The following is a 13279-nucleotide window of genomic DNA, read 5'->3' on the forward strand; positions in this document are numbered from 1 at the left end:
TTATTCAAATTTCTGTTTCTATGTAGATGCCACTAGGAGACACATCTTTGACAAGCAGGTTTTTCCAGTGACTATGATAGGCAATGAGGACATAGAGCTGAATAAGGCAATATCATTCAAACAAGGAAAATAAAACCTAATGTGTTATAAAACATCCTAGTATGTTAAAGTCCATGTTAGCAAGAATAGCAGTTAAAGTGTTAATAACAAAAGGATTAACAGACACAAATGTAAAAAACTGTGGTCTCAGATTATCTTCATTTGAAAATTATAGAAATGGCCTAGTTGCCAAGCTTAGCTTTTTCCATTGGAGTGGTAAAATTTATGGCTATTTTATTAGTAAAACTAAAGAATTATTACATGGGTGATATTTTTCATTCTAGAAGAAATTACTCTCAACTAATCTAAGCAGTTTCATGAGATAAATGAAAATTTTCAAAAATTTTATATCCAAGATTGAGAATAAATTTGGAAGATTAGGAAGAAAAAAATGATATCAAGGAAAACTATCAGATATCAGAAGAAGAAATTTAAAGAAAGGAGTTAATTAAATTGAGAAATTGAATAAAACTTCCAATAAATAATAAAAGAAGCAATCTGTGTTTATACAGATATCTGTGTTTAACCTGATTAAAGAACTGCAAATCCGACTACAAGGCTTTGAGTCCTATAATAATGGGGACTTCATCAGCCCAGGACAATTGTCCCTTGCTTACCTACCATCCCAAAGAATCTTTTCAAAGCCCCCTTTATGTCTTTGTTCCTGAGACTATAGATGAAGGGGTTCAGCATGGGTGTGACCACAGTGTACATTACTGAGGCTGTTGCACTTGACTGTGAGCTGTGGGTACCAGCAGAGCTGAAATACACACCTAGGCTGGTACCATAAAATAAGGAGACAACTGAGAGGTGAGATGCACAGGTGGAAAATGCTTTATACTTCCCCTGAGCTGATGGGATTGCTCGTATGGAGGACACGATCTTAGAGTAAGAGTAAAGGATCCCAACAAAGGGACCACCACCCAGCATCCCAACTCCAAAATACATCACAATGTTTTCAACAAAGGTGTCAGAACAGGCCAGTTGGACCATCTGATTGTATTCACAGAAAAAGTGAGGGATTTCCAAAGCTGTACAGAAGGACAGTCTCAAAACCATTAAGCATTGCAGCAAGGAATTTAACACACTGATGATCCAGGACACCAGCACCAGCAGTCCACAGAGCCGGGGGTTCATGATGACCATGTACTGCAGGGGGTGACAGATGGCCACAAAGCGGTCATAGGCCATCACAGTCAGGAGGAAGTTATCCGACCCCATAAAGAGTATGAAAAAATACATCTGGGTGATGCAGCCTGCATAAGTGATGGCTTTGCTCTGTGTCTGGATGTTCACCAGCATCTTTGGGATGGTGGTGGAGGTGAAACCAATATCTACCAAGGACAAGTTGGAGAGGAAGAAGTACATGGGTGTGTGGAGGTGGGAGTCTGAGCTGATGGCCAGGATGATAAGCAGGTTTCCCAATACAGTGATCAGGTACATGGAGAGGAACAGGCCAAATAGGAGGGGCTGCAGTTCTGGTTCCTCTGATAGTCCCAGGAGAAGAAACTCTGACACTCTTGTAAGGTTCCCTGCTGCCATGAGGTGGAGCTGACTTTCAAGAAGGAGAAAGAGAACAGGAGTAATTTTCATACACACCTGCATTATTCACACAACTCTAATGGTACAGTTTATATTTTGTTGTCAAGAAATTAATTTTGTATTTTAGGACAGATCTGTTCTGCTCTAGGAGTTTTCTGTGTCATCTCGGAGTAGGAATTGTTGTTCTAATCTGTTTTTCTCCTAAGGTGTCTGGTATACTACAGTTTTACTTAGAAATATATCATGTATTTCAGGAATACAAATTGAGTGCTGACCATGTTTTTGCCACTTTCTGGGCTGTGAATGGAGGTGCTGAAGAACGCAGGTCCCTACACATCAATACTGGGGAAAGAATATGGAAGCAAATAATAGAAAAAAATTTAACATTACAAATGGTAACAGATCCTATGGAGAAAATGAAAGCAGGTCTAAAGGAGAAAGTTACTAGGCTGTTGTATTTTTCATGAGTTTTTAGTCAAGACCTGCCAACAAGGTGACATTTGAGCTCAGAACTCAAGGGAGGAAGAAAGGGAGATCAAGCTTATGTGAGCAAGTGTGTGCCCAGCAGAGGGAATGGCCAGTAACAAGGCCATAGCAAGAAGCTGCAGGGGTTTAATGATTTATTCAAAGTTGATATCAGAGTATGTAGTGGACCTTGGTTAATATTTTTTTCAGGTTACTTCTAGTCAGTGAGTCTCAACCAGAAATGATTTTGCTCCCATGGTACCTGGCAATGTCTGAAGGGATACTGCTAAACACCTACAATTCACAAGAAACCGCCTCCCCCTCACACTCCCCACAATTATTTTCCAGCCTTTAAAGCCAACAGTGAGAAGGTGAGAAAACCTGTTCTATAGAAGCACTTCAATCAACTTCAGTATGCCTATGAACCAACAAGGATCCTACCCGAAATGCAGAATCTGACTGAGCAGGTCCTATTGTGCTCAGAGACTCTGCCTTTCTGTCATTCTCCCAGGTAGTGTTGATGCTGCAGGTCCTGGTCTGTGGACTGCTCTCTGTGCAGCAAGGCTGTGGTTCTGTGTTAGGGTCAGGTATAGTATGTTAGGTCTCATGACCCAAGTAGTGTTTTTACCTGTAGTTTTGAAGGAGTAGTGTATTCACTTCCTCCAGAGACTGTAAATTCTGAATCCCTGACACAAAATTTCAGAGTATTTCTGAAAGCGACTTTGTAGTGAGTAGAATAAAGGCCTCTAAAGATGTTCAAATCCTAATCCCCAGTACCTTGGAATAAAATTTTTTTTATGGTAAGGGGGGATGAGGTCAGCAGATGGAACAGGGCTGCTAATCAGCTGAATTTTTAAAAATGATTTTATTTATTTAGTTTTAGAGGGGAAGGGAGGGAGAAAGAGAGGAAGAGAAACATCAAAGTGTGGTTGCCTTTCCTGCGCCTCCTACTGGGGACCAGCTTGCAACCCAGGCTTGTGCCCTGACTGGGAATTGAACCAGTGACCCTTTGCCTCACAGGCTGGCACTCAATCCACTGAACCATACCAGCCAGGGCTACTCAGCTGACTTTAAGGTAGAAGATGATCAGGATCATCCAGGGGCACTAGGGTCAGCAAAGTGCTCCCCTAGATGCAGAGAGGGAGACCAGGAGAAAATTGGACACTGCTGGCTTCAATTGGACACTGCTGGAAGGAGGAAGGGCCCAGAGCCAAGGAATGCCAGTGGTCAGAATACAAAGTGGAGATAAGGAGAAAACAGATTCTCCTCGGAGTCTCTGGGAGGAATTCAGTCCTGCAGGCACCTTGAGATTTCCCAGTGAGCCATTCTAGGCTTCTGATATCTGGACTTGTTCTAGCACATAATTATTTCTTTTAAACAGCTCCTGTGGGCATATTTTACAGCAGCAATAGAATCTAACAGTAAACTGTCCTGATGGAACTGAGTTTCAGCTTCTCAATTTATTCATCAGTTTGCTTAGGTAAGGGCATTTGAGGGTGAAAACTCACATGAAATAGAAAAGATATTTTAAATTGATTTTCATACTAGCCACCCCAAGAGCTGGTGCAAGGAAGTCCTCATTACATAAATGTAAACATGGAAAATTATGGTGGCTTTGTGTTAGGAAGATTTAAAGTACAAAGTGCGACCTTAAATAATCCATCACTTAATTGTAAAAAATTTGTTTCTCAGCACCATGTGCTGTTGTCTAGAAGTTGGTCAGTCCTCAATTTATATTCTCCAAGTGCATAACAGAATTTCTCCACCCCTAATACTTTATTCCTTCTCCCTGAATAAGACCAGTTCTCAGGAATGTTTTCATTTCACTGCAACAATTTTGTACATCTCATTCATTCTAAAGTGTCTTCCAACTGATGAATGGACTTCCATTCACATCACTTAATTGTCAAACATGGTCCCTCTGTTGCAGACTCAAACAGCATTGCTAATGTATTCAATAAATTATTATAAATCAATTACTTGACCAAGAATACAGATATGGTGATCTCTGATCTTGGTACTCAGCTGATTAGGGTCACAGTGCCTCAGGTAAAAGTTCTCAGGTTCCATTCTCTCTGACTCTTTTCTGATGTACCTACCAGGCTCTCAGACCACCCTGGATGGATTTTCTGAAAGGAAAGTCTCCGTGTGCCAGTTAGAATTGCTCCCTGGATGGTGGATGGTGGATGGTGGAGATTGAAGTTTCATCTCGCTGAAGGCAGCAGGAAGGAGTGAAGCATCAGTTCCTGGGCCAGACTTAGGAATTGCAGTGACAACCATGTCCTGTACACCAAGGTTGCAAAAGCTCAGAGACTGTGCAGGGGAGAGATTTGCAGCTCTCTCTATACCTGCATATCAGGCACATTTCCCTTGTGTTATTCTATCCTCTGAGAATTGCCTTCCCTTGGGCCTCTGGAATAAACAGAAAGAAATTTTTTCCTAATGATTCTTCTACCCCAAGAAGCCAGGTTGAAAGTCAATTGAATTTAGTTTTTATGACTCTTTGTCTTGGATCTTACCTGCTTCCCAGAGGTCTAATTCCTATTACCTTATCCCAACCCTGACTTAGCATTTCCTCCAATGTCTGAGACTAAGGAAACCATCAGAAACAGGCCCCGTTGACCCTTACAGCACTGATTTGTGGTGGGGACACAGCCCTGATGTCTGCAGAGCATTGCTATCCCCCTTCAATGACCGGAGAAGCTGGATTCCTTTGACATGCAGTCCTGACCACCACACTCTTTTCCACACTCTGACACATTTGTCAAAATAATTAGGGATTTTGTACATATTTCATAAATTAAGAGCTGTCATTAATTATATATTATAAAATATCTGTTAATTGTAAGAGATGTATTTTGATAGTTTAATGCCATGTTAATTGAACTTAGTAACTTATAGACTTTGTCTTATTCAATTTTTAAAAGTCCATCCTATAAGGTATTACTATTATGAACTTCACTCCCATTTTCAGAAATAGGCCTTTAAGGGGTTTATAGTTTGCTCAAAGTTATGAACTAAGTGAGAGATGGGCCTTGTCAGGTTGCTTCCAGTTTTCAGACTCTGGGTCAGTGGTTTGATTTAGCCCCTAGAGATATTTGGCAAAGTGTGGAGGGAGGCTACTCAGCACCTGCAATATCCAAAAGAAATAATTATCCCAGACCTATTGTCAACATGACAAGGTGACAAAGCCTAGTCTAGATCACCACTCCTCAAAGTTCAAGGCACATATAAGTCCCTCAGGCTTATAACTCAAATGCAGGTCATGGTGGGCCCAGAAGTTCTTTGAATCAAATGAGTTCCCAGGCAGTGTCAGTGCTGCAGGTGCTGGTCTGCAGACCATACTTGGTAGTAAGCTTGAACCTGTGTTAGAGTTGGGTATAAGTAGTTTTAGGACTTCAGAACCAAAAAAAATCATTTTGCATGTTATTTTGAATGTAGAGTGCATATTCACTCATTCTGAAGTTGTTATAAATTCATTGCTTAATTATTTTATATAAGAATTCATGAATGACATCATATAATATACTTCTGAATAATACCTCATTTGATTCATTAAAATAAGGGCCCTTGTGTGAAATCATGAAATATATTATTGAACAACATTTTATATAGTAGGCAGAAGGGCCTCCAAAGACATCCCCATCATGATCCCCAGAAACTTGTAATATGTAACTTTTCATTGCACAGGAGAATTAAAGTAGCTCAAGGAGTAGTTTGGCTAGTTGACTAATTTTAACATAAGATGTGAAGGTTGGTGTGCTTGAAGTTGTTACAGAGGCTCCTTGGTCTATCCTCATTTTTTTAGATTATTTTTTCTCCTTGGTGTTCTGATTGGGTGTTTTTTCTTCGTTATATTTCAAGTCACTCATTTGATTCTTGACTTCATCAACACTAATGTTGATTTCTGTCAATCATCCTTTATTTCACTTAGTGATTCTTCATTTCTGACTGCATCTTTTTTTTATGCTGTTGAGGTCCTAAGTCCATTGAGCATCCTTATACCCAGTATTTTCAACTCTGCATCTAGTAGATTGTTTGTATCCACTTTGTTGAGTTATTTTTCTGGAGTTTTTTTTCTGTTCTTTCATCTGGGGCATGTTTCTTTGCTTTGTACCAAGGAACTCAGGGCACTTATTTCACAGATATACAACAAACATTTAAAAATTTATATGGAACCATAAATGACCCTGAACAACTGCAGCAATTTTGAGAAAGAAGAACAAAGTAGTAGGGGTCACAATACCTGACATCAAAATATTACAAGGCCATGGTAATCAGAACAATCTGGTACTGGCATAAGAAGAGACACATAGGTCAATGGAACAGCATAGAGATCCAAGAAAGAAACCAATGTCTCTATGGTCAATTAATACTTGACAAAGGGGGAAGAAGCATAAAATGGAGTAAAATTGCTGATGTTTTCTTTAGCTGTGCAGAAGCTTTTAAATTTGATATTGTTCCATTTATTTATTCTTTCCTTTTATTCCTTGCTCTGGGGAAATATTGGTGAAAATATAGCTGCATGGAATATCTGAAATTTTCTTCCCTATATTCTCCTTTAGGACTTTTATGGTGTCACAGCTTTTTAAAAAAAATATTTTATTATTATTTTTAGAGACGGGAAGGACAGGATAAAGAGAGGGAGAGAAACATCAATGTGTAGTTGCCTTTCACACATCCCCACTGGGAATCTGTCCTGCAGCACAGGCATGTGTCCTGATTGGGAATCAAACCAGCAACCCCTTGGTTTGCAATCCAGTGTTCAATCCACTGAGCCACACCAGCCAGGGCTGTGGTGTTACAACTTATATTTAAATATTTTATTTATTTTGAGTTTATTTTTGTGTATGGTGTTAGTTGGTGGTCGCATTTCATTTGTTTACATGTAGCTGTGCAGATCTCCCAACACCATTTGTTGAAAAAACTATTTTTACTCCATTTTATGACCTTTGTTGAATATCAATTGACCATAGAGACTTGGGTTTCTTTCTGGGCTCTCTATTCTCTTCCATTGATCTATGGGTCTGTTCTTATGCCAGTACCAGACTGTTTTGATTACAGTGGACTTATAATATAATTTGATGTCAGGTATGGTGATCCCTCCTACTTTGTTTTCTTTCTCAAATGGGCCATTCATGTTTCCATATACATTTTTGTAATATTTGTTCTATATCTGTGAAATATGGCATTGGTATTTTAATAGGGATTGCACTGAGTCTGTGAATTGCTTTGGGTAGTATGGACATTTTGATAATGTTAATTCTTCTGATCCATGAACACGGTATGTTTTCACTTGTTTATGTCTTTTTTAATTTCTTTCTTCAGTGTTGTGTAGTTTTCTGAATACAAGTCTCATACCTACTTGGTTAGGTTTATTCTGAGGTACTTTGACTTGGACACTGGCCCAGAGTGTTGGCGGCGTTATGGATGAGATATGTGACAAATTCACACAGACCACCAAGTCCTGTGGAGGAAAAAGGATGGCACAGCTACTCTCTCAAGGGGAGAGTGCACCGACCCTTGCCCAGACAGTCTTTTATTGGGCTCAGTTTGCACAGGAATAAAGGTAAAGTTCATTAATCATTGTCAGGCAGTAAGGATCAAACAATAGATAGCATACAAAGAACTAAGAGGGCCTTTCTGAGTCAGGATCTGTTAGCTAAAGGGCTACAAAACTTTGGGAAACAAACTCATTTCTTGCTCGGACCTGTATCATTTAAACAAAGAGAGCATTCTAAACAAAGCAGGTTTCACAAGAGTTTATGTATTCTTTCTTAGGTGTGATCACCTGGGGAACCCACCCTTTTCAGCACAGGGCTGCACTGCCCTCTGCCATTGTTTCAGGCTTAAGTCAGGCAGCCAAGAGATTAGGGGACTTCCTGCAGACAGAATGAGGACTCAGGCTATGTCAAAGCTGAGGGGCAAGGGTCCATCACCTCCTTTTGCTATAGCTCCCCACGTTCTTTCCTGGGGCCTCCCTGTGATTGTGCCTGTCTTAGGTCATTCCCCCCTTGGGGAATCTTACTCATCATTGGCTAACTGGTCAAGCACTGGGAGCCAGTTATGGATGAAGTAAAAGGATCAGAAGTGGTGCTCCTGCCAGGGAGATAAGCTTTGTCTCCTTGGTGGCTTATGGTCTGAAGGTTGCTCACTCAGCCTTAGCCATGGTGGGGTTAAAGCTTCTGAAATCAGGCAGGGTGGTTCCCAACAGTACTTTGTTCTTCTTGTTGGTATAGCAAGTGGGATTTTTTCCTGATTTTTGTTTCTGATATTTCATTTTTGGTGTATAAAATGCCTTTGATTTCTGAATATTGACTTTGTATCCTGCTGTTTTGCCAAATTCACTTATTAGGTAAAATAGTTCTTTGGTGGCGTCTAGAGGCTTTTCTATGTACACTATCATGTCATCTGCAAACAATGACACTTTTACTTCCTCTTTCCAATTTGAATGCCTTTCATATCTTTTTCTTGTATGATCACTGTGGCTAGGACTTCCAATACTATGTTGAATAGAAGTGGTGAAAGCAGACATCCTTGTCTTGTTCCTGATATTAGTGGGAAGTTTTTAGTTTTTGTTCATTGAGTATGATGTTGACTGTAGGTTTCTTGTATATAGCCTTTATTATGTTAAGGTATGTTCCTTGTACTCTCACTTTGTTGAGTGTTTTTATCATAAATGTGTGCTGCACCTTATCAAATGCTTTTTCTGGGTCTATTGATATGATCACGTGATTTTGGTCTTTTCTTTTGTTTATGTGATGTATTATGTGTATTGATTTGTGAATATTATACCATCCTTGCACCCCTGGCATGAATCCCACTAGATCATCCCAAGTGGGGTTTGCTTGTTTGGGATGAAAGGTTCTGTGTATATCAGTGCCACGTCCACTGCCGCGTCCACTGTTGGATCCCTCTCTCCGTGACAAGGTCCTGAGAGGGGGTGTAAGACTTCAAGGAAGCAGTTTCCAACTTGGTGGACGTGGCATGGAAGGCCCTGCAATACCTATTGTGATTGTGCTTGCTTTGGGGATCATGACCTTTTTGCTTTAATCATTATGAATACCCTGGCAGTGATTCAGATAGTGTGCCTGGACCTTTCCCGGCTCAATGAACAGAATAATAATATCATACTAGAACGTCAGGGAATATAGGCACAAGGAAACAATCAGAACAATCTGAGAATTCAAGCTTAATCAATAACAATCATTAGAAAAACACCCAAGATAAGATAGAATACTCTAGGAAATCATGAGATAATCTCACTACTTTCTTAGAAGGAATTAAAGTACAAAACATGTCTATAAAAAGAACTCCTAGAGAAACTTAAAAGAAGTGCCCTTGAAAGCCCCCTGCAACATAGGACTAGCCCCTCCTTTACCTTGAATAGGAATATATATCAACTAGACAGGCAAAGTAATAACAAAGGCTAGTTAGTTATTACAAACTAAACAGTCACTAGGGAGTCAGAATTTATGGTACACAGAAAAAACATTTTAAGCAAAAAAAGGTAGATAGCTAAGTTAGACATCACGAGGGCTTTATAATAAATCTCCTATTTTCTCTACTCAGTCTAGTGTATCCTTATACCCTATACCAAATTCTGAGAAACTTTGGTATACAATAAGATATTTTTAACTGTCTGATTAATGGCTCTCCTAGTTAAAATAATTTTTAACTGAATCTCTGGGAACTTCTGTACTTTTACTGATTGCCTTTGTGTTGATTTTTTCTGCTTAAATGATCACGTTATACTGCAAATATTAATCACTACCTGAAATGAAAACTATAAAAACCTGCTTGTACTTTCAATAAACGGAACAGAGCTTCACTGTCCTTTGAGGCGTGATGTCGTCTGTTACCCAGCGCCGACGCCTTGCCCTCACCTGTGGGACCCCCTGACCCGCTGCGGCTGGACCGTGGCATATCAGTTAAGTCCATTTGACCTAATGCATCATTCAGTGCCAGATGACCTTGTTGATATTTTGCTTGGAAGATCTATCCATTGTTGACAGGGGGTGTTAAAATTCCCTACTCTGATTGTGTTTCTCTCTATATCTTTTTTGAAGTTCTTTAAGATTTTCCTTATATATTTGGGTACTCTTATGTTGGATGCATATATGTTTATAATGTTTATGTCTTCTTGATAGATTCCTCCTTTGAGTATTATGAAGTGTCCTCCTGTGTCTCTTTTTATGACCTTTTTTTGAAATCTATTTTGTCTCATATAAGTATTGCTACCCTTGCTTTTTTTCCCTGTTCATTTGCTTGGAATAGTTTTCTCCACCCTTTTAGTCTGTGTAGGTCTTTTGTTCTGAGGTGGGTTTCTTATAGGCAGCATACAAGCAGGTTATGTTTTCTTACCCATTCAGCTACCCTATGTCTTTTGATTGGAGCAATCCATTTACATTTAAGGTTATTATTGATAGGTACTTATCCATTGAGATTTCTCCCCTTTGTACCTGTGTTCCTTTCTCTCTCACTCTTTTCTTCCTCTTCTGAAAGCAGTGTCTTTAGCATATCTTGCAATGCTGGCTTCGTGGAGGTGTATTTTTTGTCTTCTTTAGGCTTCTTTGAGCCTTCAAAAAGGTTTTCTATCCTTTGCTTCTCCTATTCTCCTTCTCATATCCATGTTATACTGATATTATTATGTTTCAAGTTGTTATGCATTTCTCTTAACTTTCTTCATTCTTTCTGAGTCTCTTCATTTTCTTGCTCTTTCTCCAGGTTTCTTTCTATCTTGTCCTCTAGCTCACTGATCTGTTCCTCTGCTTCATCTAGGCTGTTTTTGATTCCTTCTACTGTGTTCTTCAATTCAGAAATTGTATTCTTCATTTCCTCTTGGTTCTTGTGGATAGTTTCTATGTTTCTTCTCATGTTAATATATATATATATTTAAAAGATCTTATTTATTTATTCTTAGAGAGGAAGGGAAGGAGAGAAGGAGAGAAATATCAATGTATGGTTGCCTCTCGTGAGTCCCCTGCTGGGAAATGGCCTGCAATCTGGCATGTGCCCTGACTGGGAATCAAACTGCAATAGTCTGTTCACAGGCCCGTACCCAATCTACCGAGCTACCCCAGCCAGGGCCATGTTAATATACTTTTTAGTGAGTTCATTGTAGTTTTGCTCTAGTTTTTGGCAATTCTTTGTGAGCTCATTGAGCTTCCTGATAACCATTGCTTTGAACTCAGTATCTGATAGTTGACTTGCCTCTATTTCATGTAACATTCATTTTTAAAAATATATTTTATTGATTATGCTATTACAGTTGCCCCATTTCCCCCCTTCACTCCCCCCCCTTTCACTTCTTTTATCCACATTTCCCCCTTTAGTTCATGCCCAATGTGTCATACTTATAAGTTCTTTAGCTTGTACATTTCCTATACTATTCTTACCCTCCCCTGTCTATTTTCTACCTACCATCTATGCTACTTGTTCTCTGTACCTTTTCCCCCCCTCTCCTCCTCCCATTCCCTTATTGATAACCCTCTATGTGATCTCCATTTCTGTGGTTCTATTCCTATTGTAGTTGTTTGCTTAGTTTTTTGTTTGTTTTAGGTGTGGTTGTTAATAATTGTGTTTGCTGTCATTTTACTGTACAGGGTTTTTTTTTATCTTCTTTATCTTAGATAAGTCCCTTTAACATTTCATATAATAGGGGCTGGGTGATGATGAACTCCTTGAAGTTGACCTTATCTGAGAAGTGCTTTATCTGTCCTTCCATTCTAAATAAAAGCCTTGCTTATATAGAGCAATCTTGGATGTAGGTCTTTGCCTTTCATGACTTGGAATACTTCTTTCCAGCCCCTTCTTGCCTGTAAGATCTCTTTTGAGAAATTAGCTGGCAGCCTGATGGGGACTCTTTTGTAGGTAACTGCCTCCTTTTCTCTTGCTGCTTCTAGGATTCTCTCCTTTGTTTTAATCTTGGCTAATGTAATTTTGATGTGCATTGGTGTGTTCCTTCTTGGGTCCAACTTCTTTGAGACTCTCTGAGCTTCCTAAACTTCCTGAAAGTCTATTTTCTTTGCCAGATTGGGAAAGTTCTTATTAGTTGTTCAAATAACTTTCCTACTTGTTGCTCATCCTCTTCCCCTTCTGGTACCCCTATAATTCAGATTTTGGAATGTTTAAAGATGTCCTGGAGCCTCTACTCATTTTTTTTTGAATTCTTGTTTCTTCATTCTTTTCTGTTTGGATGTTTCTTTCTTTTTCTGGTCCAGTCTATTGATTTGAGTCCCAGTTTCCTTCCCATTACTGTTGGTTCCCTGTACATTTTTTTTCATTTCACTTAGTGTAGCCTTCATTTTTTTCTTCTAATTTGTGACCAAATTCAACCAATTCTGTGAACATCCTGATCACCAGTGTTTTGAACTGTGCATCTGATAGGTTGGCTATCTCTTTGTCAGTTAGTTATATTTTTTGTGGAGCTTTGATCTGTTCTTTTTTTGGGAGGCTATTCTTTTTGTCTTGATGCTCCTGTTACGTAGTGAGTCATGGAGCCTTAGGTGTTCACCCTGGTGGGGCAACCCAGTGGCTGTGTTGTAACTCTGTATGTGGGGAAAGGGTCCAAGGGGGAACAATGGCACTTGCTCCACTCTCTGCTGGATTTTAGTCACTTCCACCACTTCCCTCAAACAAACTGGGCCGTTCTGGTGCGATTCCCATGTGGGTGGGTTTGTGTATGTCCTGAGACTCTGTGGATCAATCCAACAAACTCTCCTGTGAGGCTGGGAGTCTCTCCTGGCACCTCAACCCCCACAGGTTTTTTCAATTGGTGGTTTGATGCTTTATCTTCCTGAGCTGAGAACCTGGGTTGAGTGGTCTGTCTTGCTCCCCAGGTTCCCCTGGTTTATCTGCACGCGAATGTGAGACTTCCTGGTTCTGCAAGCTACCTTGGGCGCCAAGCCCCTCCACAATCTGCTGCCTCACTGGGTCTGCCAGCTGCTGCTTTATGTGCCGGGGTCTGTCAGCCACCACTTTTTTTTTGGCCATGACCCCTCTCTGCCCTGCTGCCCGACTTTGCCTCTCCTGCCGGTCTAGATGAATGTGTCTTCTTTAACTCCTTGGTTGTCAGACTTCCATACAGTTCAATTTTCTCTCAGGACTGATTGTTATTTTGTTTCTAAATTTTTGTTGTCCTTATTTAGGTTGTTCAAGGAGGCACAGTGTG

The 13279-nt window shown here is 39.9% G+C and overlaps 1 pseudogene; it reads right to left on the bottom strand.

Annotated features, from left to right (window-relative positions):
- Positions 1 to 687: 687 nt before the first annotated feature.
- On the bottom strand, positions 688 to 4346 carry LOC119061714 (olfactory receptor 7A10-like; annotated as a pseudogene).
- Positions 4347 to 13279: the final 8933 nt, after the last annotated feature.

This window comes from Artibeus jamaicensis, unplaced genomic scaffold (assembly GCF_021234435.1).
Source record: "Artibeus jamaicensis isolate MK-2021 breed Jamaican fruit bat unplaced genomic scaffold, CSHL_Jam_final contig_477, whole genome shotgun sequence".
Classification (NCBI taxonomy): Eukaryota; Metazoa; Chordata; class Mammalia; order Chiroptera; family Phyllostomidae; genus Artibeus; species Artibeus jamaicensis.